The sequence below is a fragment of the Zonotrichia leucophrys genome, chromosome 5 (genome assembly GCF_028769735.1).
Source record: "Zonotrichia leucophrys gambelii isolate GWCS_2022_RI chromosome 5, RI_Zleu_2.0, whole genome shotgun sequence".
Lineage (NCBI taxonomy): Eukaryota > Metazoa > Chordata > Aves > Passeriformes > Passerellidae > Zonotrichia > Zonotrichia leucophrys.
In genome coordinates, this window is record NC_088175.1 from 36,909,683 (window position 1) to 36,937,353 (window position 27,671).

General features: G+C 36.5%; 1 protein-coding gene across 13 annotated transcripts in view; it reads left to right on the forward strand.

The window, feature by feature from the left end:
• LRRC4C (leucine rich repeat containing 4C) overlaps positions 1-27,671 on the forward strand; it is a 487,017-nt gene that overhangs the window by 420,640 nt on the left and 38,706 nt on the right. For 8 of the 13 annotated variants that reach the window (XM_064714486.1, XM_064714485.1, XM_064714487.1 and 5 more), the window contains one exon: positions 13,717-13,849. The exons of 3 other annotated variants lie outside the window; for them this stretch is intronic. The gene's annotated coding sequence lies outside the window, so the exon portion shown is untranslated. Of the gene's footprint in view, positions 1-13,716; positions 13,850-24,628; positions 24,648-24,787; positions 24,807-27,671 lie in introns of those variants that run through there. 2 more of the 13 variants (XM_064714495.1, XM_064714496.1) reach the window with 2 other exon arrangements.

Here is a 27,671-nt window from a genome sequence, read left to right on the forward strand (position 1 = left end):
ACATTATGCATATATTATTGATTGAGTAAATGGCAAAAGAAGGGGAAAGCATTAATGTTTTTGCATTTCACAGGAAGAAATAAAGAAAAAAATAGGTGAAGCCACAAAATTAGCGGTGTATTAAACAAGTGACCCAAGAATGTGTTATGTATTCAGAATGTTGTGCTACTATCCAGAGGGATCTTGAAAGGCTGGGGAAATGGGTTGACAGGAACGTCATGAAATTCAACACAGAGAGATGCAAAGTTTTGTATCTGAGGAGGAACAACCCCTTGCACTAGTGCAGGGCCAGAGGCAACTGCATCTAGGGGCATGAGAATGGGTTTTGTATCAGATGATTTACAGAGGTCCCTTTCAACCTCAGCCATTCTGTGGTTCTATGGTATTCCAATACACTGCTCTGTGTAAGAACTATACGAATGAAATTACTGTTTCACTGTTTATGGAACTCTCAGTGGCTGCTGTCGTTAGATCAGGCCTTTTGTAGCAGCTGATGACCTTCTGGAACAGCTGAAGCCAGTTGTACTGAAGAATTGCCAATCTAAAACTCTTTATTGGTGTTAGAAACTAATATAATTAACTGAAATTTGTAAATTGCTTCTTTTTTATTATTTTAAGTATTCTCTGTTTCAGAATAAGTTGCTGTTTGTATTATAAGGTTTAGTTTATGTAGGTATATGACATGTACAAAAAAGCCCCAGAAAAGTGTATTCTTTTATACTGAGAAATTGGCAGTGGGTATTCTATGAAGCACCATCACCAAATGAAGTAACAGGTGATAGGTTATATATGCATATATTGAAAAAACCCAAGGGTGATAATGATTCCGTTAGTATTAATGCCTGTCATATTAATGCCTTTCCAGCAGACCAGTTACCAGTAGATGAGAACAGCTGTCACAGGTGCAATTGTACACATCACAAAGTTTTGTGTGAAAGAGTTTCTTATTATAGAAAAATTAAATGCTTGCTGGGTTTGGCTAGCAGATGACTTCTGTTCTGGAAAAATTAGTTTTTTCAAGTGTGATCAGGAGGCTTGTCCCATCACCACATAACTTTTCTGGCTTTATTTCCCTTTGTCCTTGTCTCGCTTTATATCAAAGGATCAAGAAGTCCAAGACAATATTTTTTACACAAATTTATTCTTAGTCTTTAATGTTCTTAAGATGATTACTAAGATCACTTACTGGATTTTAGGCAGACTGTTGCCTTTATTATTATCTCATTATTATCCAGCAAGGACAAGATATTTGTGAATTCTCAAAAGCTACCTTTGGTCTGTGAGAGGGATTTTCTATTCCTGTTCTGCTATTTATCAAACTACTAGTTGTCCTCACACATAGCTTAGTTCTTATTGATAGCTTGTTAGTATTGGAGTGACATTTGAGTTTTTGTTTATTTTTTTTTATTGAATGGTATGTTTCTTTATCATACAGACTTAGTTTTAGCTGATACATGGATCCCAGTGTGTCCTAATGTGAGTCACTGGAAATGCCTATGTTTAATTTCTGCATCCGACTTCCTGTGATTGGATATGCAGGTGGGAATACCACAGATGTCATTAATTTACTGAAACTTGGTTTTCAATTTTTGTATCATTTCAAACTCCATTGATTAGGTTGCCTGTTATAATTGTTGATTTTATGGTGTGTGTGATGAAAATGTATCTGAATTGTATGCAAATGTAAAGCATCAGTATAGCTATTTGTATATAGATATTATATAGAATAAATATCAGAAAGATATGAAATTCAGAGCTCTGATTTTCTGATTCCCAGTTGGTTGACCAGTCCACTGGAAGTTCTATAAGCTTGAAATTATTTTTAAATACAGAGATTTCCTTTTTAAATGAAATTGGTTTTCATGTTGCAATTGCAGTAACTAATGTCTTGGTCTTGTGGTAAATATGGTTTCCTCTGCCTGATTTTAAAGATCATTGAGGGCTGGCTGCTAGGATTCTGAGTAAACAGTTTTATTAGGAATTTAATTCTGTTGAGTGCTGAGAATTTCTCTTCCTCCTGAATGCTGCTGAGGGTTGCTAGGCACCTCAAAGGGTTAGTGACTATCACAGCTTGCTTAGCACATGGTACTACATATGTCATTTGCAATCTCTGAGTAGAACAAACTTCTACTGCTGTCACTGTAGATTATTCTCTGTGCTTTTGGGGTTGTTTTGCTGTGCTTAAAATGTGTGTGTCCCTCATAAAATGGTAACATTCTGTGGATGGGGACTGCTGGATCCAGCAAAAATAAATCACTGAAGACATGGGAACTGAAGAGATTTCAGATATTTTGTAAAAAAGCAATAATAATTCTTCTGAAAAATTCATAGAAAACCTCTCCAAAACATCAAACCAGCCAATGACAAACACAGTGTGACAGTAATAATAAATCTTAATTTTCTTACAGTCGTTTTTAGGCCTTGTTCTTTTAGTATTGTTTGTTGTGACATGTGGGTTCCCACATACTCTATGTAATGCCAGCAGTATACAGGATGCACACAGCACAACACAAGCAGATCCCCAAAGCCTCAGGGTATTGAACTGCCTTTTTGTTTCATGTATCCTCTTGCAGAACGACTCACAGAATGACATGCTTTACCGCATGTCACCTTCGTGCTTTATTATTAGCCTTTGTAAAGGTCAGATGGGCCTGACTCAAATTCAAGAGGAAACAATGCTGTACAAAGTTTTCCCCTCATTGAAGGACCTGCATATTTTTCTGAGCTCTGCAACAGTATTTTTAATATCATGTCGAAAGCAGAGAACCATTTTCAATTCCCATTGTGGTAATCAATGAGATGTAAAATTGCAGCAGTTCCATGCTGCCTAGAGCCTCTCCTGACAAACCTCGTTTGGTTTGTCAGAATGCATAAAGCACTCATAGGAGCGTAGCATTAGCTCTGTTTCTCTGTGATGTGAACAAGCACAGAAAGAAACCTGCTCTTAAGGAGACATTTTCATTTGCTTAAATAGCTCTGCCATGGCTGCAGTACAGCAAAATCTTCCTTTGCTATGCATATTTCTTAGGATGGTAATCAGAACCATTAGCTAGCTGTATGTGTGATTCAGAAAAGCAATAAACCCATGGGCTAGCTCAACAATTATTTAACTTCTGAGAAGTAATTCACAGATAGAAAGTCAGTCAAGGTAACAGTCCAGGTATGCTGTATATGCTGTACTTTATTAGCATATTTGTGATTACTCAGGAAGGTTATGTTTGTCACTGTGCTGCTGTCTGTGCCATCTGGAACTCAATAAGATACAATGTAGAATTTGCATCCTTCTTTTACACAGACCAGAGAACTCTTTCACCTGAAGTAAAATAAATTTTCTAGGTACTAGCAGCTCTAAGCCATTGAAAGAAGTGAGCAGTCAGGAATCCACTGAATTATGAGCATATAAATTCATCTGATAGTTCCTTAGAAACTCTTTTACAATATATATTTAGGAGGAAGAAATGTTCCATGCTGGATGTTTTGAAAACATGCAGAGTATGGTCCCAGATTTTTTCCTGTGGGTGTCCTTATGGATGGAGTGATTGGGTAGCTTGTGGCATTAGCAACGGGTGAGAAGCTCCTTGTCTGTGCCTCTGATGCCGATAACTGCAGTCATCCCTTATCAATTCCTTGGAGGTGTTTATAAAGTGCTCTGTTCTCATTCCTTCTGCTGCTGAAGCAAACATCAGTTTTGTATAATGACATTTCTCCTGACTACCTTAGCTGATAAGCAAAGGGATGAATGAATGTTTGTAAATTAGGTATTCTTTCTCTGCACTGATTGTTCTTTAAGCATAGAAATTAAGGGGATTGCAATTTTCCATCTCATTCTAGAACTGGTTTTCAGAACTATATGCCAATTTTCTTTGCTTAATTTTGATTTTTCTAATGAATAAATATGAGTAAAAATGCAACAGCTAGCAATTCCAAGCTTTCACAAATTGTGTTAAACTTCTTGACAGGACTAAAAACAACAAAAAAAGTTTAGTAATACATGCTTCAAGTATTCCATCTACTTTCTTAATTAGCAAGTCAAAAAAATATCAGTTTTCACCTCATGACTGTATTGCATGATTCAAATTGAAGAAAACACAGACTTTAGAGATAATTACGTGTAAGCCCTGACAAGAGAATAGATGGAGAACTGGTTATGTTGGAATCACTGTCTCCATGTGGCTGTGTCAGGAGCTTGGGTGCTGTGCTCATCTGCAACGAGATTTTTGCCACAGCCTAGGGGAAATCAGGGAAAGTATGGAGAATGATCTGGAAAGAGGAGATCTGAAATTCTTCATGAGAGAATTTAATATTTCTCTAAACCACTATGCCCACCATCTTAAAGATGTGTCACAATTGTGATGGTCTCTGAAGTCTAATAGCAGCATAATTTGCTGGGGTTTTGAGTTTTCTTAGGGATTTTTAGTCGCTTGGGTACAATATCTCCTTCTTGGTTTGAAAGTTAGACTGATTATACTGGATCTCATCCAAAGACTAAATTTGATTTCTGAACAGTATTTGAAGAAAGGGGGAAAATCATGGGAATTTGCTATCAAATTTCATATTTATAGGGGGGGTTTTGGGTTTTTTGTTTAGTTTTGTTTTTCTTTTAGCAAAACTGAGATCCTATACATTGATACCTGTTGAATTTTTTACATTGTAGATTGTCATTTGAAGTTGTGGTTTGACAAGTTTGAAAAGTTCCATAACTATTTCTTTCTGGATGTGTTATTTTAGTTTTTTTCTCTCCCCTCCACTCAGGAGTTCAGTATAATTGTTGTGCATTTCCTTAACATTACTGAATACAAGCAGAAAAAATGGTCCCGGTTTTATTTTATACCTTGTATTCCAAACTTGGTCCGCTGGTCAATCTGTGCTGCTGCTTGACTGTTTAAGCAGTGGTGCAGCACAATTCCCTTTCCTGCGGAGAAACTGCCTCACGAGTTCCTGCATAGTCCAGCCCTGGACAACTGCAGTCACACAAGGTGTGACTATTTTTTTTTTTCTTCTTTTTTTACTTTCCCTTATTTTGGATAAAAATGGCTTTTCATACAAGATGTTATGAATGCTCAAGACAGAAATTCAAAAAGTGATAGTTTGTAGCCTAAAATCATTTAGATAAAACTTGTAATAGTTTTTTTAGGGGGGAGGCTAAACATTTGGTAAGTCTCAGTGAGGTGTTCCCTTCATCCTTCTTGAAATATGACTAGGCAAGAATACATGCCGGGGTTTTGTCTACTGTAGATTTAATTGAGCTGAAATCTCTTCAACTCTGTTCAAAAGGTTTTCATGAGTGTTCTGTTAAGGGGAACAAACTTGTTTTCTAGGGTGTATTTCAACATACTAATCAATATATTGTATCTAATATCCATAGATAAGGGTCTTGGTAATACTCTGGTGAGTAGTGTCTAAAGTAGACTACAAAGGCCACAATTGATTTCCAGATCAGCTTTGGATTACTGATCTTGAAGGTACATTTTATATGATCTTGTTGCTATAGTAATAATCCCAAATAAACAAAGAAGAACCCAGTTCTGAACCAGAACTAACTTTCAATGTCCAGATTCACCACCTTATGTGCTCCCTCTTTTTCTTTTGTCCCCAGAAATTTTACATGGTTAGCAAGTATGGTTCTGCTTCATGAAGTCTGCCTTGTCACTTCTTCAACCACCTGGAAAGGGGTTGTAGTGAGGTGGGAGCTTCTCCTCTCTCAGGTAACAAGTGGCAGGAAGAGAAGAAGTGGCCTCAAGCTGTGTCAGGGGAGGTTTAGACTGGATATTAGGAAAAAATCCTTCACAGAAGGAGTTGTTAAGCATTGGATCATACTGCCCAGGGAAGTGGTTCCATCCCAGTCACCATCCCTGGAAGTGTTCAAAAGACGTGGTTTTGGCAGCTGAGGCCATGGTTTTATGATGAACATTGTGGTGCTGCTTGTTGATGGTTAGGCTTGGTGACCACAGAGGCCTTTTCCTACCTTAGTGCTGTGAAATAAACTTTTTTTCTGGAAGAGCTTCAGTTCAAACTGAAGCAGGAATTTAACTGAGTATCCCTCATTCCTTGCAAGTAGTTTATCTACTAGATTGTATACAAAAGATGAAAGTTTGCACTGCTGCTCTTTCAAATAACCAGTCTTTTTTTCACTAGGATGTGTGGGCACTTTTAATTATGTTTAAAAAAATATTATGGATTATTACACGTTCATTGCACTGTATCTAATTCATTGCACTGTATCTAGACTAAATTTAAGTGTAGAATTAAAAAAATAAAAAAGGTGAAAGGGATATTTCTGCAAATTTCACCATTCTTTATTTGCAGTAAAAAGGTGATATTAATGCAGGTACAACTGTAATTCCCAGACCATAGAAATTAATACCTGAGATGATAAAAATTCTGCTTGCAAATATTTCTAAAATACTTAACCAGATAACCTGCTTGCAAAGTCTAAGTCTACTCTGAGACTTTATAAGGCCTACAGGTTACTACTTTTATTTGATTCCAAATTTGCCATGTGGAAATGGGCACTGCATATTTTGGAGAGAAAAATGTACAAGCTGAGTTCATGTATCTTAATGAGGGTTCATAAGCTGGGCACCACTGCCTGTGGTTGTCTGTGCCATTTTCTATCAGATTGTTATATTATGCTTGCGTGGATACTTCTTTTGCATGAATACGGTTTTGACAGTTTTGGGAAACTGGAGTACTGAGCTGGAACTGATGGTATTTTTCACATCTTGGTAATCAGTGTAACAGGAAGCAAATGTTCCTGGTAGAGATCTGGTGACTATTCCCATTTTACTCTTCAGAGGGAAGAGAACTTCTTTTAAGCTGAACATAATTTCCAAAATACCTTCTCTTTAAAGGAAAAAAAAATATTTTTATGTCCTTTACATGTTTAAAGCCTCCATTTATTTTCCTGAAATGTTTTATTGCCTGTTTCTAGCTGTTAAGGTTGGGTCATCCCATCTGAACCATCAGCATTGCACTAGATGACCAATGACACATAATTAATCTGTAATTTATAGGTTTTAATTGCTTTTAGCTGTATTTATTTCTGGAAATTTTTTAAAAATATCATTATTAGAAGAGAAATGCATCACTAGTTTATGAACAATTTCCAGATAAGAAAGCAACAGACATTTTTAACTGCTTTGCTTTGTACTAGTAGACTACATTGTTGCAATAGCACTAAAAATATTTTGATCTTTAATGGCTCTACATCAATGGTTTGGTGGGGTTTTTTTCAGTTTCCAATAACAATTTGGGGATTTTCCCCTGTTCTTTTGCAGGTAACAGTGCATATCCCCTTCCAGAAATGCAAGATTCAGCTATTTCTATTCAGTATGTTGCAGGGAATAATATTAGCTGTGCTTCAGTCCCTGTTTGTCAGCCTCCACCCTATGTTCACCTCAAGAGTAGCAACGATATGTGACTATGCACATATACTGTAAATAAATCACCTTCCTCATTAGTACAAGATAAATCGTGTTCTTCAAATCTTCTGAAAGAAGTTCTTCAGCTAGAAAGCAGGCACCTTTCAAAATCTTTCTTTTTCATAACTCAGGGAATAAATTTTATTCCCACGTGCAACATCAGCAAATGATGTCACTTTCTTTCACAATACCTTGAGGGTACAAAGGGCGGAAAATAGATTAAATAAGGGGATAGGTCTTTTGCATTATTAATATAATTGAAATTTTCTTTATTTGGAAACTCTCTGTTGTGGGAAATGAATTGTGATTAGAAAGTATCCACGTGAACTAGTGAATAGGAGCATCCTGTAATTCCTTTCATATAACAGAATTAAAAAATTGCTTGGATCACAACAGATCTTAAAAGTTATTTAGTGCCAGCCTTTTGTCTTCCATGCTTTGTTTCTGAAACTGATTTACATAAATTCACTTCTAATTAATGATTGAAAGCTCTACAAAATGGTATTAAGTTGGTAAAAGATTTGCAAAATTTTGATATAAGCAACATATACACCAGCAGGGGAATAGAAAATAGGAATGATTCAAATAAATAATAACAATAACAATGCTACTAACAATAGAGAATTTCAGTTTTCATTTTGAAAAGAAAAAAAAAGGGTTTAGCTGCTCTTCAAAAATAGTGACTTGTGTCTTACTGTGATTAAAATAGGACTCTGGAACTCAGAATTTCTTTCTGAATTTTTCTGCAGCTCTAGATCTGTTGAGATGATCACCTTCGTTTTTTTTGTAGAGATAAAGATCCTCACAGACTCCTTTGATGATATTACCTTCTGGTATAGCAAAATTCTTTATAATCATTGCTAAGCTGGAGCTACATCAGATATGCTGTTAGGGGAGGTGAATATAAGTTTAAAATTATCAGTTCAGTAGAACTCAGTAGCACTCATCCTATTGCTTTGTTGACAACATGGGTTGTTTTTCCACCTAACATGAAGATTTTTTTTCTCTCTGGCCCAGTCTCTGTCTCATTTCAGTCATACTGAGTTTAGCACTTGATGAAGTAGGCACTAATTTTTTTTTCTGTATTTAAAATGCTAGAAAACACTATCAAATGTTCTTCGATCTCTTTTCTTTCTGTTTATGAATATCCTACTGAGTTATACAAACACAGCAGGGATGAAAGCTAAAACAAATGCATATTTCTGTCTACACTACAAAAATGTGTATTTATAGATGAACAAACCAGGTCAAATCTTTCACAGTAAAAAATAAATTAAACAGCCATTTGTCAGATGAGTATCTGGAGACCATTATTAAGAGTCAATAGAACCGATCTTAAAATGGGGGAAATATTGTCAGGGGAAAATATTTTTAATGACATTTTGTGTTTGTAAGCACACACAGACACTCACATTAAAAAGACACCAGTCTGGTTTTCACACTGCACTGCTGCTCTGAAATGAATCACTCACAGCTTGGTATTAGTTAGGCTGAGCAAGACAAATAGTCGAGAAGATTGGTTTAACACATATTAACTCGTTTATTGATTAGATGTACAAAAACATTTCCAGTCAATAGTGTATGAGTGAATATCTTTGCTGCAGAAGATCAGAGAAAATTATTTTAGAATTTAGAAGGTGCACCTTATTTGAATTGGTTTTGGAGAAATAACCATGCAGAATTACCTAATCCTCATCTGCTAAACTCAAATGCAGAAATATTAAAATAATTTGCATACCAGGCATATAACTATTCTTTGGTTTTCTTCCATCTGGCATTCTTGAAAGAAGAAAAAGGAGAAGTGCAGTATATATAGAAAGTACAGGTTTTATGCAAGAGAATAATTCTTACTCAGGGTTTAACTAAGATAAAATATCAGGGAAAAATGTAGTTATGACCTTGGCCATAAATAATCAGGGTTTTGGAGGTTTGGAAAATTCTGAAGTCTAAAAAAGTTCTGCTCTTTTAAGCATGCTAAATAAAATAGAGCTCTGAAATGGCAGAATATGTCAAAAGCTGAAGGGAATGAAAGCTAGTAAGAACACCTTTTTGAACCATCAAGAAAACACCAGTAGCTTGTGTTACTGCACAGTGAGTCAGCAGTCAGAGGTGAGATTTAGCTCTAAATTCTTCCTATTTACTGCTAGTATAGAATTTGTATACACACACCATTCTTTAAGGAGCTTTCTAGTATTTTCTCTCTGTATCCTGAAGTTAAAACCTTATGTGGGCATAGCACACTATGATTTTCTGTTTTATTGATTTTACTCTTGTTATTTAACATGTAAGTAACCAGAGCTCACACACATTTCTACTAACAGCTTGCAAGTGATTCAGATTCATAAATAACAGAATTTTATGCTATTTCACACATCCTAGCCTACCCAAGACTCTGGGAGCAGGCAGATAAGGCCTTGAATCTACAAGGAACTTGTGCTCTTCTGGAATGGCAACTCAGGGCCAGACGTAGTAACAGAGTATAACAACCTCCTTTCTTTTGGCAGTTGAATGTTACCCTGTTAGTGGTATTTATTAAAAATAGCAGGAACTGGGTAACTGTTTTTTCTCTTCTGCTTATTTATGTTCTTTACTATCATCATGGTAGCATATGTTACTATGTTTAGTCTTTCATAATAAATATTCTTTTTACTGCAGATTTTTTCATCCATTTGCAATCTGTAAAAATATAGCTGCTTTGAGAACAATCACTAAAGCCCAGTTATAACTTCAATGAGTTTTTCTTACTTATTGCCATAATGAATTGTCAGAAAATATTTAAATATTTTAGACCAAATTTTGATCAGTTACTGGCCTAAGTCTGAAGTAAATACAGTGCACTTGAAATGAGGAGATGAGTGTTGGAATAATAATATTGATTGTTTTGAAAAGGTTTCTTGCAATTCTCGTTGGTGAGTTAGTTATTCAAGCAAAGAATATACTTTCATGTTGATGATAGTTTTCTTCTTCTGTTTTTCACACTAAAGTTTCATTTGCTTTGTAATTACCTTTTCCCACACCCTCCCAAGCGTTTCATTTTTCTGTAGTCCATATCCAGAAACTGAAGGCATTTTGCATCTCTTTCTTGGGGAAAGAAGGGAGGAAGGAAGGAAGGGAGGGGAGGCAGGGAGGATTGTATCTCTTTTTAGTATTCTCTTCTTTTGGGAGCATAAGTGCATGGCAGGTGAGGTTTTCCAGTCTAAATGTAGTAGATTTAGTACCTAATTATAGTCTCTGAAATTTTGAATGGGGCTGCATGGAACTTATTTTTCCATATGCCCTTAGACAGTTCATTTTCTCGGGTTGAATTTCCTTTTCTAGCTGCTTTAACATGGTTCAACTTTATTCGTTCTGTAGAAAACCCTATTATACATTTTCTTAAATAAAAATGCATGAAGTTTTTCTCTATTGTCTATTTACATGCCCTTGAACTTATTAACAGCAGACTTCTCACAAAAGTAAGTGAGAAAACAGACATGTGAGTCTGTGGTTCTGGTACCCTTCAGTAGGTTTATTTTCAGAGAGTTTGACTTAACATTTAAAAACATATGTAATTGTGATCATACTTTGTAAGGGGAGGAAACACCACATGCTCAAGTTTTGCTATAAAAATCATGCTCTGTGAAAGATGAACATACGTATGGAAACTCATTTTCAATAAGCAACTACTTAGTTTTGGATTATATTTGGAATTTATTTGTATTACAATAACTCAGAGGAGTACAGATTGAGAAATTTGCTGCTAACTACAAATTTACATTATTGTGTGGAATGACAGAGGGAAAGGAACTTGAAAAATTGTTTATTGTTAGTCCATGAATAGAAAAAAGAAATCCTAGGCCTCTGTTTACTTCTAGTAACTTTCTTCCTCCTGTTCATTGAATAATTTTGCTTATTTTAGTTTCTAGGAGTATTTTCACTGTTTGTAAGTTGCTCTACAAAATGTCATTCTTTAAACCAGCAGGTAATTTTTGAATAATTCCTATCATTCATGTTGTTACTTTTTTTTAATTGGACACCGATATACCACCCAGCCAATATACCAATATTTTTGTTTCCTGTTACAATATTGAGGAGATTTTAAAAAATATATTCTTTCCCTACTATTGAATTGGGAGTAAATTTTTACTGATTCATGAGTATAAGTAAACACCAAGATTTAAAAATGCTTTCATAATCCTACAACTTACAACAACCTAATCTTTATGTATGTAGCCCTGTTGGTAAGAAATTGAGTTGAAGGCAGAAGATCTGGTTTCAGATTTATGTTCTGTCACAGATCCCTTGCATTTCCTTTAAGGACAGAACATAGGTAAAGGTCAACTTAATCAGAAAAAAAATGGAATCAAGTGATTAAGGTATATTGAGATATCTTAAGACATATTGATTTGTTGTGTTTCAGGCTTCAGTGTGATCCAGAAGTAAATGCAACCTCTTCTGTCGGAGCTCAGGGTTGGAAGTAGTGAGACACAAACCCTACATCCCCACCATGTGACTGCAAACTATGAATACCTGGCATTTCTTTACCACATCATTTGAGAGAGCCTGTTAAACTTTTCAGGGTGCATATTTGATGATCCCTTCCTCTCTTGTTTTTTTTCCCCTTCTTTTCGATTGGAGGAGATTGCTGTGTTGCTAAGGGCATAAAGTATTGCAAAGTGCTGGTTGAATAGAACTGGCAAGAGAATATGTATTTTCTTAATGTAGCATAGAGATATTTTCTGTGAAATCCCCAATTTTGCACTTATAATGAAGGAAAAAAAAAAAACCCAAACAACAGAAAAACCCCTGAGGAAATAGTCTTTTCCATGCAAAGCTGATGACTGGCTCAGGGAAAGACAGTCCTTATCCTGTTCCAAACGACTTATTATAACAAGCAGTCCCATCCAAACCTTCCAGATTGTCCTGCTTTGAGTCACAGACACAGCAGATCAGCTTTGGTCTCCATTTCCCTCTAGAGCTTGGTTGATACTGGAACTGTTGGTGACCCAGAGCAGTAGCACAAACTGTCTTCATGTTAAGTAGGAGCTGCAGGCTGCATGAGCACTGTAGCCTTACATAAGCACCTAGGAATCCAGGGTGAAAAAACTTATCAATGAATCAAACCAACAGGGAGGGCAAGAAATACCAGTGTCTGTTACGTCAGTAGCTTTCTACAGAGACTAAGCTTTTGTCTATCAGAAACAGCTTTTTCCCAAGCAAAATCAAGGAGGCAGGTACCTCTGCAAAACTGAGGACTGTGTCCTTCACTGAGACACTGAGATGACATGTTTGGAATCCACTGTTAGAACGAAGGAACAAACTGCTCTTTGTTTCTGCATCCTCCTTATAGACATTCTCATAAATAAATATATAAATGAAAACTCTCCAGAATTAGTATAGACTAAGAAAGCTCTGTGGAGGTTGCTAGGCAGCCAAGGCCAAAGGAATAGAAAGCAGGCAGGTCTTTGAAAAACAGAATCAGTGACTTATGGGTTATTTGAAGTCATGATTTGCTCAATTGTCTTTTGTCATAAACAAGAGATGGTATAATTTATTTTTCTTTTGCAAATTAATTTTTTTTTAATAGTAAAAAAAAAAAACCGCCTGTTTTATATCTCATACCGATCTGTGTTTTGAAGCTATGAAATTTTATGCATGATTATTTATAATCTTTACTTATTACTGATACAGAAATTTGATGCAGTATATAGAGGCTATAAATTGAAAACTATTTATCAAATTAATTATTTTTTAAACTTAATTTTATTTTTTGCTATGGTGTGCATATAAGACTCTAGAAGAAGATAGTTTCCAGTGCTGGAAGGAATGCCTTGCCCTCAAGAGGTGTACACAGACAAGTTTCACTGTCACTAATGACAGGAAAAGACCTGAATTCAACCACCTTGCCTTCTATGGTGTGATGAAGCTACTTATTACAGAAATACAAAAGTAACCACCCCCTTCCTATTACTGCTAAGTATGCAAAAATACAGGCATTTCCAACAAGCAAGGCAAAGTTGTCATCTGTAAGATTAAGTGATCACATTATTGACTAATTGCTACCTTTGAAATCTCTGTTTGTATTTGTTCCTTAAAAGTCTTCTCAAAATAACTGTGCCTTCAGCAATTCTGCCACACCTACATATATTGAGGGGGCACTGTAATCCTGCAACTCCCCTCCCTTCTCAGATTGTGTGTGACAGCTCTAGATCATGGTTTATTCTACCTGAGTTATTCCCTCTCCATGTCATCAATTTATGTCTAGAGAAAATTTAACTGCTGCATCACAGTTTCTCAATCTGTGTTTCTTCCACAGGGTGGATGCTGTGGGGGGGTCCAGGCAGCTCTGTGGAACAGTCTCCAATGGGCTAGTAGGATGAGAAGGTCCAGGGGTAGTTTGGGAAACGAGGAGAAACATCACCTCCCGAGACGGTAATCCTACTGAAAAGGTAATTCACGTTAGGATATTGTTATGCAAGTCAGCTTTTCAGGCTCCACGGATGTGTTGGAATGCATGGCAGCAAACTGGTAGGGAAGGGAAGCACAAACCTTTGTTGTTGTCTGACTCTTCACACAGCATCCCTTGAATATCTTTCCTGAGCTTCTTAAACTGTGCTGAGTTGCAATTCCCATCCTTGTGTGAGACGGAATTTGGATGCTGTATCTTGCAGGGTTTTCTTGTTTTCCTGTGGACCTGTTAGAGAATACAAATCATGAATTTACAGTAACTTTCCAAGAAATTTATAGGAATTAAAATTCTTTATAGGAATCAAAATCCTGAAAATGCCAGTTTATAAGCTCTGTAACAATTTAGCAGAATAAAATGTTCTTTCACAGGGAGAGCTAATAGCTGAATTTTTAAAAGTACATAATAATGTTTTTTTGGGTTCTTTCAATCTCACTGTGCTTGTGGAGACTCTCTTCCTACCCTGAAGCTTTAACTGTGGATGCTTTTGTTCCCAGCATTTCAGAAGTCCAAGAGAATGTGCAAACTAAAAACATGTCATCCCTCAGAATTACTGTAATGCTTTCTCCTTCGTGTCGAAAGTTGAGCCATGAAGCATCAAAACATTTTCTGCAGTCCCAAAAGCCCAGCTATATGGTGTATTTTTGAGTCCAGTTAACTTATCATATATCCATGGTATACACACATTTCTTGGTTCTCAGCTAAAATTAAGTTTGCTGAACAAACAGATTTTATTCACTCATCCTAAACCAATCATTTCCCATGGTACGTTTTGAAATATCTGACAGGCTGCCTTGCTTCTTCCCTTTATTAATGTGCCTTAATGTATGCAGAGTGCAAGAAAAATAACAATGGAAAATTACACTGGTAGAAAATAAAATGGGATTTTTGATGCAAAAGTTTTCATAAGGATATATTCCCACATCTCATGAGACACCCAAAAACCATAAAATTTCATTTAATGGGGAAATATTTTACTTTGCTCAGTATAGATGTTTTGGCTGGTTGAATACTAGGTTAGGCTTTCAAATGTGCCTGGGAGATACCTTCCCTTTGTTGCTGATGAGCTCCCTCCAGCTCCCTGACATTCATTCATTAAAACAGTTCAGAGAATCTACTGCTACAATTCACAAAGTTGTCACAGAAGAAAGGTTTGATACAAGAAAGGGAGGCCTTGCCTCCTACGTTTATAGACGGGATAGTTTTCAGTTTATAATCTACTTTTCAACAACCTAGCTTCTCCAGACCTAATTTGGTTTTCTATTATCTAGTAGAAATGAGTTTATGGGGCTTTTTTTAGTAAGGGCCCAGTAGTCTTCACAAAAAATGACACCAATTTGTCTTAGATTCTTTACTGTAAACAAAAGACAGGAAGAGCTTGCTTATGATTGGATCTGGTCTGAAGTCCAGAGGACCCAGTGTGAGTCCTTTACTGTGTTACAGGCGGCTTGGTTGCGTTTTTGTACCTGCAATGTGGGCAGGCTCTCGTGGAACTTCTGCAATGGTCCTTTGCTGATGCTTTAGTGATAGTCCTTTCTTGAAGGGGAAAAAGGATCTTTGCCCAATAGTTGATAGGTGTCATTAAAAGAGCTTTAAACTAGATTTGAAGCAAGAAAGGGATTAAACCAGGTTCACTAGTGAAAAGCCTGGGGGTAGCATGCCAATGTTTGTGGGATGGTGTGTTAGCAGGTCCATCAGTCTGCTCAATGATGTTCTGAGCACATTTAAAATGCCTTTATGCTAATATACACAGCATTAGCAGTGTAGTGGGCTTGATCCTGGTCAGATGTCCAGTACCCACCAAAGCTTCTCTGTCAATCTCCCCCACACCTGGACAGGAGAAAGAAAATATAAAGAACATTTAATGGGTTGAGATCAGGACTGGGAGAGATCACTCCCCAAATACCATCATGGGCAAAACAGACTCAAACTGGGGATATTAACCGAACTTACTACTAACAAAATCAGGGCAGGAAAATGAGAGGTAAAATAAATCCTAAAAACACACTCCTCCATCCCTTTCTCATTCCCAGCTCCACCTCCCCACATCCAGCAGTGCATGGAGACAGGGAATGAGGGTTATGACCAGGTTATCCTGGGTTGTTTCTGCCACTGCTCAGGGAGAGGAATCCTTCCCCCGATCCAGTGTGTGGTCCCTCCCAAGGAAGATGGTTCTCTGAACTTCTCCATTGTGAGTCCATTCCACAGGCAACAGTTCTCTGCAAACTTCTGCAACTTGAACACAAGAGCAAGTGCAGGATTCTCCACTGGGGTCAGGTCAGTGTGGTAGTACATACAAATCAGAGGAAGAGTCTGGAGAGCAGCCCTGCAGAATGAGATCTGGGGACTGGGTCAGTGGCAAATTGAATATGCAGTACCCTGGTAACCAAAAGAGCCAGCTGCGTCCTGGGGTGCATCAGGCACAGCATCATTGGTTGGTTGAGGGAGATTATTGTCCCACTCTACACTGCAGCCCCACCTCAAGTACTGAGGGCAGTTTTGGGTACCTCAAAAGAAGCACATTGACCTATTAAACCCTGTCCCCAGGCAACCAACTTGGTGAAAGGTCCTAAGAGCAAGACTAATTAGAAGCATCTACGGTCACTTGGTTTGCTCAGCTTGGAGAAGGTAAGGCTGGGGTGACCACATTGCAGTATAGAACTTCCTTCTGGGGGCAGCAAAGGGGAAGGTGCTGATTTCTTCTCTCTAGTGGCCAGCAACAAGACACAGGGAAATGGAATAAAGCTGCACCAGGGGAACTTCAGATTGGAGGTTCCTCACCCAGTGCGTGGTTGGTCACTGGCACGGGCTTCTCCAGGGAAATGGTCATGGCCCTAAGCCTGAGAGAGTTCAAGGAGCATCTGGATGATGCTGTTAGTCACATGATTTAGTTTTAGGTAGTCCTGTGAGAAACAGGGAGTTGGACTTGATGATCCTTTCAACTTCAGATATTCTATAGTTCTATGAATCCAACAATGCTATAGAGAATCATTTGTATTTCAGGCTTTACACTGGAAAAAGACATTACAACCCCTCAAGACAAATACGGAAAGAAATTGAAATTAGAGGGGATGACATTGTGATATCTTCATCTGCAAGAGATTAAGTGAAGTTTGAACTTCTTCACTCCTAAAACTTCCTGAGAAATAGGAAACCTAATGGATTGATGTTTCAGTCTCCGATTCCCTGCTTAAATTGTGTTTCATGTGAACTATTCTTGAAATGCCATTTGGACTGAAGGTAGAAGATAAGAGTGCTGTTTTAATATAACTTGAGATCTTGATGTTAAAGGGTAATTTATATTTTCAGTAAGAGGCTTTCATCTTCATTGGACTCTAGTGATATTGATCTGATATCAGTACTAAGTATATATCCTTGAATTCTGACCACATTCTGCTTCTGGTATGAATGACAAATGTTTCACATTGTCTTAGCAAATAGAACTCTTTCTGTGCATTTCTTTGGCTGGTCAGTTTGATCAATATTTTCTTATGGTGCATTTTAAGATTAATGGGTCTGAATTTTCAGTCTCTGTGCCCCATTGAGGGTATTTAGAGTAAAGTCATAGTAATGAATGCAGGGTTTGATTTTGTTTCCTGTTTTGTAACAGCTGAGGAACCAGTTGTCTTCCATGATTTATGGAAAAGTCCAAATCTTTCAAATTAAGTGAAGTGTATACAGCTTCAGAATTAATTATGTTCTTAAACATAATGAAAATCTCCATTTGAAAATGAGGCATGCCCCAGAGTTTGAAACAGAACAGAAGAAATGAGATATTCAAATCAAAACAGAAGTTCTTTTCACCTAACAAATCCCATAGCCATGCTTAGAACAAAGCTTGTCTCTTGAATGTCTGTGTGGGCAAACTAGCTCTACCCAGCTGGAGATTAATAAGACTGCAGTCACAAGGCATGAGCATGCAAAACTGGCAGTACCCCTTGCTAGCAGGCAAGAAAGCACCAAGAGATCTCGAGGTTTTGTCTTAGAAGAAAGAACCCTTAGGCAGAACAAAGTCAATAACCCTTAAGAGTCAAATAGAGGCAGGACAGCATCAATTCCTTCAATATTTCAGGAAAGGGCTAAAGCCTGTGACATGACAAGGATAGACCATTGGATCTCTAAAATTATCTGAGAAATCAAATATGAAAGGGATGAGCTACCAGACAGCCTTCACCTGCATCACTGAATGCCATTTAAATTACTCTCTCCACAGCTGATAACAATGTTTATAATAGTTTTCTTATGTTTCATATTCTTTTTATTTAAACTTACTGTGTAAAATTCTTCTTTCATTAAAAATAGTTGAAAAGCTGGTCCCCTTAGTATGCCAGAATGCCAATAATTCAGTCTCTCAAATTGCTTCTTTATTTTCCTCATGTCTGTAGGATTGGGCTTTGGTCATCTGCCTTTTTTTTCTCTTGTTTTTTCTCTGTTATTATGTAACTTCTTACCAATTATGCTCCTCGTAGTTTGCTAAATTATGATTTCCCTTTTCAGTTCTCAAGTTCAGTTGTGATAGGCAGCAGAAAACTGGCCATCTGATACTGAAGGAGAGCATTTATGGTATTTACTCTTTGTAAGACTGGATGTTCAGATACCTTCCTCTGAATATTGTGGTTCCTATACTGTTCCAGAATTATGTCCTGCAATTTTTAACATTTCCTTTAACAGAAATTTTGCTTTGACTACAGTAGAATAAAACTGAATGTGGAAGAGTTGATCTGAATACCTAACAGAATTTTTTCCCCCTTATTCCCTTGACATATTGGGAATTTGGAAAACACAAGTTGTTGATTTGGCAATATAAAATTGATAGATAACAAAAGATCAGCTTCAAATTGCTTTAAACTTTTGCTTGCAAAAGAGAACATATTTAAGCCGGGTGAAGGGGAGGGAAAGATTTTACTCTCAAATGCATCAAGTAGATCACTTTTTATTGAGGTGACATTTGCATCTGCTGAAGAAGGTGAGATCTCGGTGAGAAATTGTTAACATACCAGCAATCAGATGTATAACATCTTTTGTTTATATCCAGTGTCTGATGTAATATTTATCATGAAGCTATTGAAATCTGAAAGATTGAAGAGGTGAATATTGAACAGTCTGGATTAGGCAGTGTGACTGTTAAAAAAGCAGATGAATACACCTTACTTACACAAATTACCGGACTGCAGCTAGAACTTCTCAGGACATTTAAATCTACCCAAAGTAGCAGGGATGGAAGTTATTCTTGTGGAACCTCACAAAGTGAGGGGAAGGGAGAGAATTCATGTCTATATGGCCTTTGAGCAAGTGCACATTGAAAGAAATGTGCATGAGGGATGTGAATGAAGCATACTTGTAAGGTTAGAATAAAATGGTGATATATGGTCAGTTTTGGGGTTTATTTTTTATCTTGCAATGCTCTCTTTGCTTGCTTTACATAAAGCAAATCTCAGATTAATCTCAAATTTTACTAGGTAGAACTTTTTTCGGTGTAAGCCTGTCTTATGTTCAGGATCAAGATGCACCACAGTGAGCGAGTAGGGCTGTCTGCAGAGCTAGAGGTGAAAGGGCAGAAGAATGAGAGAGCAGTGGAAAAGGAGCTGCACCTCGAGACACCAGTGCTGAGAGTGCTTCCTGCTGCTCTGTTAAGCATTCTTATGGGAACTGTGAATGCCAAGTATCAGCCTTTGGGAAGGAATTCCCTCTGGCAGAACAGTTCTCTGTTCCTCCTGCTTAGAAGCAGATGGCAAAGAGGAAACCCACATCATCAGGCAGACCTCGGTATTCTGTGCCTCTGTAGGCTGAAGATTGCTTTAATCCAGTAAGTCATTGTTCATTTCAGTCACATGGATATTTGAGCTGATTTAGAAAAACCTGAAAATTATGTTGAGGGCAATCCCTGCACTTTTTATATAAAGCAAATGAGCAGTACAAACAAGGCTGATTTTATGCCACATGGAACATAGCAGCTAACAGAACTAAACTGCGAATATATTTCTAATATATTACAGCATTGCTTTATATTGGTCAAGTTGATTATTATACTTTGTCATAATATTATTTCTAATAGTTTTCTAACATTGTTATATTATGGCAGTGCCTTTGATATTTTATGAAAAGAACTGTTTGAGCCCAATAAAAGAGAGGTCTATATCATTCAGGTGCTGCAATGAGGGAAGCAATATATTTAATCCTCTTGATTTACAGCTATTGACTTCTATTTCTTTTAAAACTTTTTTACTGGGATGAATAGAAGAGTATTTGACTTCAGAGTCATTTACTCCTTAAGATACATGAAGTAACACTGTAAACAATGAGCCTCTGATGAATACAGAAAAATATGCTACATCAGAACAAAATTGACAGTGCACGGGTTAATTTATTTAATAACTAAGCAACACAGGAGTGCTCAGCTTCTCTAAATATTGCATTCAAAAATGTGATTCCATAGCAAAATTTCACATTTAGAAGCAGTATAAGTGAAAATGAGTAGGTAATTTATCTTTGCAATTTCTGTTTGATCATTACTTCAGTTTTACAAAGACACAGAGATGCAGCATTAAGAAAGTTGCAGGGGGTAGAACCTCTTCCCTGGTGACTTTGATCTGGAAATCTGGACCATTTTCTCCACAGAAAGCTCCACTTTGAATTTATTATTGCATATATTTATAGTTCTTTGAGGATTTGAGACACTACAATTGAAAATTACCTTAAAATGTCTAAACAGAGAAAAACTGTCGTAGTTATGGACATTGCATAGAGAGAGGCAAGGATGGTCCTGTCTCCAGTCCCATACACTGCCTTGAAAATAAAGTAGCCCTTTTTATAACAAGGGATTAATAGCTAAACCAGAAAATATTGTTCAGTGGTATAAGTATCCCTATTTAGTTTTGCTAGGAATACTGAAGTTTTGGCAAGACGCAGTTCACTATGTTTTGAGTTATAAGCAAGAGATCTTCCCATTTCTCCTGTCCTGATCTCTTCTAAGCATATAGTAAGCACTGCAGCTAGCTGCTGAGTTCCAAAATAATGATAAATGTTGTCAAATATCCACTAGCGACAAATCTGGGAGCCACCATAAACCATTCCTTTGCTGCAGCTAAAAGTTAAATTTAAAATTACCAGTATGAGGAAGGAGGGCTCTGTAAGTAGAAATTGTCATTTGATACAGAATTGCTGGTAATTTAAAAATGTAATTAAAAGAAAAAAAAAGGTGTCATGGTCCTAAAAGAAAAAAGTGAAAAATAAGGCTTGCACACTGAATTGGATTGATCTGTGTTAGCAATAACAAATTCAAACTGCATATAAACTTTGTGCATCCTGGATGGTTGTAGAGTGAAATCAATGATCATTCTTGATTGCATCAAATTTCTTATTTACCTGATTAGCAGCAAAAGAGTAGAAAATATGGGTTTAGGTATTTGTGCAAATCAATGACACCATTGCTGTGCCTCTGCTATGTCAGAGTCAGGTGATCAGAGAGTGATAGCTGATGAATCTCTTGAGCATTGGATCAAAATCAGATCATGCTTTGCATCCTTTCTTAACTCCATGTTTGTGAAGTATGGTTTCATCGCTATTTTCTTCTGTACCAATCCCAGGCTTTTTTCCTTCTAATAGTTCTGTTCAGACAAAATGCCACCAGAAATCTTTTTCTGATGACCTTTCCACTGTCCCAGTATAACAGGCTGATGAGATTCAAATGACAGCTGAAGCTTAATTAGAAAAACTGCATAAACAAAATGTACAGCCATTCACAATAGATGTATTTTTTCATATTTTTATTTTCTACTTTTGCTTGATTAAAAAACTCAATAAGAATAAGGTTTTGTAAGGTGAAAAGAGAAATCAGGTTTTCATGGGGTTTAATCTGATGTGTGAGAAATGTAAAGTTAATCTTCTATTTAGGAGTGCTTTGCTTGAACTTATTGGCATGCATCCTCCTTTCCACTTTGCTAAATGTATTCTTCAGCTTCCTTCTTTTATGAATATGGAATATTAGACTTTACTTGCCTTACTTGCCAAAGTTTCATATATTCCTGAGCCAAGTGTGAACAGAGAATTTTCTATAGTAGAGACTAATGTGGAATTTGGTGAGAATTTTTGAGTTAATACTGTAAGCTATGCTCTCTACAGAATGAAATTACAAGAAGACTTTGTTCCATCAAACTTAAAATTGACTTCCAAACAAAAATATTCTAGGTTCTCATAGGATATCATATTATTCATTCCTCTATTTTAAAATTATTAATATAATCAAGGAACATGTAAAAACTAACTTAGGGGTCATTCAGATAGGAAAGTTTTGTTATTATAATGAAGGATATAGCTTCCACTTTTAGTCTCAGAAACAGATTTCAGCATGTTTTCCAGGCATTTGTTACTTTTGATCTCTGAAGTAACCACAGAACAAACAAAAGAATAGGAAAAAGTGAACATTTTCAGAACACACTGGACTATGGTAAACATAGCCTGATTTGAAACCTCTTCATTCTGATGGAAGGATACTCTCTGACTTTCAAGAGGAATGTTGGAATTTGTCTTTAGAATATATTGCCTGTGCATTCAGGTATATGAAGATATATACACACTTGATTTTTTTTTTTTATTTTGCTGTCATGCTAGTTTGTACAGAAAATTATTGAGTGTTGATTAAATTATATGTATGGATTTTGATGATTTCCACATAACTACAGGTAAAGGAGATAAACTTCATAAGAGTTGTAAACAAGTGAAATGAATACAGGATGGGCTAATTTAGAATGCAGAAGAGCTGGGGTTTTGCTACAATACTTAAGTTTTATTTGGAAAAATTATTATTAAATTATGTCAGTTCAGAGGGAAGCTTCAGAGCCGTTGACATATGGTCCTTAGAACCATACCTACCATGCTGTCATTTCAAAGACATCACAGTTATTATCTCCAGTGCCCTCAGAGGAAAAGGACAAATTCAGTCTCATTATTACACATTATGTTCTTCACTTGAAAAGGCTCCATATTCCCTAGTCATGCCTATGAATTTTGTGCATGTAAGGAATTACATTGAATTGGATATGTAGACAATTATGTTGATCCTTACCTTTATATATATATATCTTCATTAATTATTCTGAGCATTAAATGAAACTAAATTTATGAGGTTTGTGAAACTTATTAATGGTAAATTAAACTGGATTTCTTAGCTTTATTATTTTACTCAAATTTTAATGATTTTTTATGATTTTTGCTGTGTTACCTCTATGACAATTGCAAAAGAAGTGTGCATGCATAGTCCATTAACAGCTCTACTTTTGACTTTCTTAATTTTCTGTACCATAAATTTGCCATACTTCACCTTCTTTGGTTTCCCACTTCAGAAGGAATGTAGTACATATGTAAGGATTGCTATGGTAGAAAATCCTTTGTATTTCCAGCAAACTGTGGGAGGGATAGAATGGTTATACTGCATACATCAATATAAATATTATTATATTATTCTCAAGTGCGTGATCATGTTTTAGTCATTCCTTCCCTTACATTCACCATCCATTCAGACCTTGCCTCATGTTTTGCAGAGGATGACTTGAAAAAGGAGCTGCAAAGGCATTTTGGGATTTTTTTTTTGAATGCTTGTCTTTGCAATTGAAATAAACTTTTTGTTGTTTTTTTGGTATTTTTTAGTTAAAGCACATTGTTTTAGATATAATACAAATTTTCCTGCTATTATTAGGAATTTAAAACCCTTTCGCTGCATACTCAGAACTCCCAGTATAAGCAGCTGGAGATCTGCACATGGAGGGGAAGCAGACCATTGAGTTGAGATCAGCAGTTCATCTGAGAAAGGAGGGTTCTTCCCTAGACCTGATTTTTTTCCTCTGACAGTAGGTAGTACAAAAAGAAGGTATGTCAAGGACTAAATACTCCAGATGCCCTTACTTGTGCTGCTATTTGCATATTTTACACTCTATCAGTTTCTCTCCAAAAGAAAGATGTATGCATTTAAAATATGACATTTGGTTTAACTTGGTATTATTTATATAAGCTAAAAGGAAAATTGATTAGCTTTCCATTTCTTTCCTCCTGCAACTCTAAAGAGATGGTTTTGGTCTCCTTTGATGTACTCTTACTCTGCATTTAATCAATGCTTCTGTATTTGCTTTGTCTTGTAGTTCTACCCTTGCAGACTTCAAGAGCCTCATCATGTTTAGTTCTTTTAAAAACCTCATGGAAAACTCTGAAAGCCATTCTTCTTGGAAACAATTCTGCCATCATCTTATTGATTTTGTCTGCATTAAAAAGATTTTTTTTTAAAAAAATTTATATTGCTGACTCACCCTGTCCTTCTCTACTCCAGATATGAACAGTGGTTTCCATACACCCTCTGTCATTCTGTTTTCCATATTGGTGTTCTAGTTAGTAATTAGTCCTTGTCCTTGTGTCCTCTAGCTCTATTTCCACTCCATCCTGACAGAGTAGTACATTTTGCCTAAGTTTATTCTGTCCCTGCTGTTTACCCCTACGACTGTTAATGGGGCTGCATGATGAAATAGAAAGATCTATTTTAAACTTATTCTGCCTTTATAGGAAGGCTTGTTATTAACCTGAGAGTTGTAACCCTCTTTTCCAGAAATCTCTGCGGTGAGTGGAATTGTACCAGCACAACCAAATGTGTGTTCAGGGGATGGAAATCTGGCTGGGGACACAGGAGGCAGGATCTTCCAGAGAAAGACAGAGTTGCCAAGAGAAATGGCTGTGCAACAATGGTCTATTCCCTTGCCATCTCTCCTCAGATCTTTTACTTTATTGATTACATTTAGGTAACTTTCTGAAAGTTAAAGACCCTCTCAGCTCATCTGTTTTGGCGTGATCTCACCTAATCAGTATTAACAAGTCCCCTCAGGACAGGGGAGTAAAAAACAACTGCACTTATTGACTTCTTCATTTTAGAGGAGCTGAACTGTTTCCAGCAATTAAAGGTAATTTGAGTTTTCTGGGAAGTGTAAAAATTGGAGTAAGTAATAATAGTGTCTCTTATTTCACAGCCCTGCAGGGACTGAGCTGTTGCTCACTGATAGCTCTCTTTTTAACCTCTGTGTGACCTTCAGGGGATTTATGGCTCACAGTCAGAGAAAACTGTACTAATCTGGTGCCCTACTTGGTCTCAGATGTCACCTATCTGTGAATAAAATGTGTCATCTGCTCTTCTCTTATGCCTTTGCTCCTTTGGAACACAATCAGGAGAAATACAACATGGAGTATTGGTACTACTAGGAGATTTATGGCAGGAATGTGAAGCCAGGCATGCACAGAACTTGTTAAGCAGTTCAAGTTAACTAGGCACAAGTAGGTAGGAGCCAAGCATGTGAGACCCAATCACACAGAACCTCAGGACAAGGAATGACAAGTGATGACATAAAAATGGCGCCTTCTTACCTAGTTTTTGCTCTTTGCTATTTTACAGTCTGTTTTAGTGACAGAGATATATGTTTCATAAAATTGTGCCAAACCTGTGTTGCTACAGGAGGAGCTGGCTCCTGTTCCACTGTAAGGATTGTGACTTGTCAAGAATTTCATATTTGGGGAGGATGATGTAAGGTGCTGAAAACTGTTGGGCTTGGTTTCCAATCTAGAGTTTGAGATCATATCACTTACAAAGAATGGGTATTCTTCCACATCAGTGGACAAAAAAGACTGCAGTTTCTCCCTGTTTTTCTTTTTTTTTTTTTTTTTAATTTTATTTTAATTTTTGTTTGGTTGGTTTGATGTGCTTTGCTTCATTTTTACTTATATCACCCACTGAGAGATATAGATTTAAAAGCTTGTTTAATTTTTTTCTCATCATCTTTTGGGATCATTTTGAGCTAATTCCAATCTGGCTTAATCTCAAATGTTCTTGCTGCTATTGCTTATCAAAGTAAATTATTAGTAAATTTAAAGTTTTTTCAGGTGCTGCAAGGCATTCTTCAATATCAGAGTGTATGGTTGCTATGATGAAATAAAATAATTTTCTGATTTTTTAAAATCATTTACTGTTTGTTTTTTTTTTTTCAAGTTTATAGCAGGGTAAAATTTGATACTTACATGGTATGGCTATAATTTGAAATTAGTTCAACCATGCAGTATTTGCCTTCTCCATTCTAAAGAATATGAAGGATTCTTCTTTTCTTATTTTTTATTTCCTGGTTTCTTTTCTGTGTTCATTCATATAATATGTTCACATAATGAATGAATTTTACAATTTTGGCTACTATAAAATCCATATGATGTAGAAAGTGTTCCAATATAGCATAGAGGGAAGAGGAGTGAGCCCCAAGAAAATCAGACAGAAAGGTTAAACCTTAGACCAAAGTCAGCTCCTGCAGGACATTGTACCGGTCCAACACATCCCTCATCTTTTGACTACAGTTTATGTACTTTTCTATTAAATACCTGTTTTTTATGAGCCCCAGAGCATTCCCAGAAGTTTTATTGTACCACTTCAAGTAATAACTGATACTGTGAGGATCTAAGCACTTTAATGTTTTGTTCCAAGTTGTGAGGATTTTGGGATGACCAGTACTTTCCAATATTTGGACCTCTAGCATAGTGCTGCAGTCGTAACCTTTATGTCTGAAGGCTTAGATATTTGGCATATTATAAGTGTAAGAGGAAAAACTAGCTGCATTTTGAAACCAAGGTTATAGAAAATTATTTTCAAATAATCTTGCAAATGCATTTCATTCTCTTTGGTTATGGTGCCTGTTACACTCTGAGCTCAGAAAATATCTGGACAGATACATAATTGAGAAGTTAATCAGTAGCGCTGCTTTACTCATGACACTCATATGAAAAAAGCTGGCTATTGGGGAGCTAGAGCCTCTAAGATGAATGATGAAAAAATAATAGGTAGTATTTAAAAATCCTGCGATTTGCCCTGTTTTTTTTTCTTTTGGATGAAACAAGAAAACCTAATGTGGAAACTTTGATTTGATATTATTGTTGTAATGGTAGCTTGCTTTAATGCATGTCTTTAAATAGTGTGGTGCTTTGAATAGGAACTATGACCAGACTTGTGTGGACAATAAGCAACAAGTGGTCAATGGTGAATATCTAGAATTGAAAAGAGTGAGAAAAGATCACAAGCAGAAGAAAGCAAGATAGGCATCTATATGGTTTGTTAAAGAACTCTGTGGTAATCAAGTTTTAGAGATTCTTAATTTTAAAATTTTAGCTGCTTTCTTAAGTGATAGATCTAGTGTGGGAGATGCAGTTACATGGCTGCAAGCAAAGCTGCAGCAGAAATATATGCTGTAGATAAGTATTTAAAATGACAGTGGTGCGTGCATATAAGAAACCTGACAAGTTGTGAAAATTGAAACTATATCTCTGCATCACTTCTTCCATGATATTCTGGGAACTATGTTAAAAGGAAACAGGAATAATCCTAATGAAATATGATCTCTTCTCTATTCTGAACTACTGTAAACTGAGTCTGACTGCTTACTGCACTGGTGACATTTCTTAATCCAATGTAATGGATTCCAGCACTTGTCTGGGCAGCTGTTGAAATCCCCCATTGATTGCAACCTATGCCATCTTTTTATCTGCCTGTTTTGCATTTCAATTATCATCTCCACCTCATTTTACCTCTTGTGATCAGGTGGATATCTAGCAAATATCTACTATGAAAATCACAGTTCACGTTAGGCTGTTGTCTCAGTTGATAATGAAGTCACATTTCACAGGAAAAGCTTATTATTTATTTTCCATGTTTTCCAGGCTCAGTATGCTCATTGCTCCTCACTGAGTTTTGATCCTTTGTTGCACTTTTAAATCTGTAATGGTCAAAATCCTCTTTCATG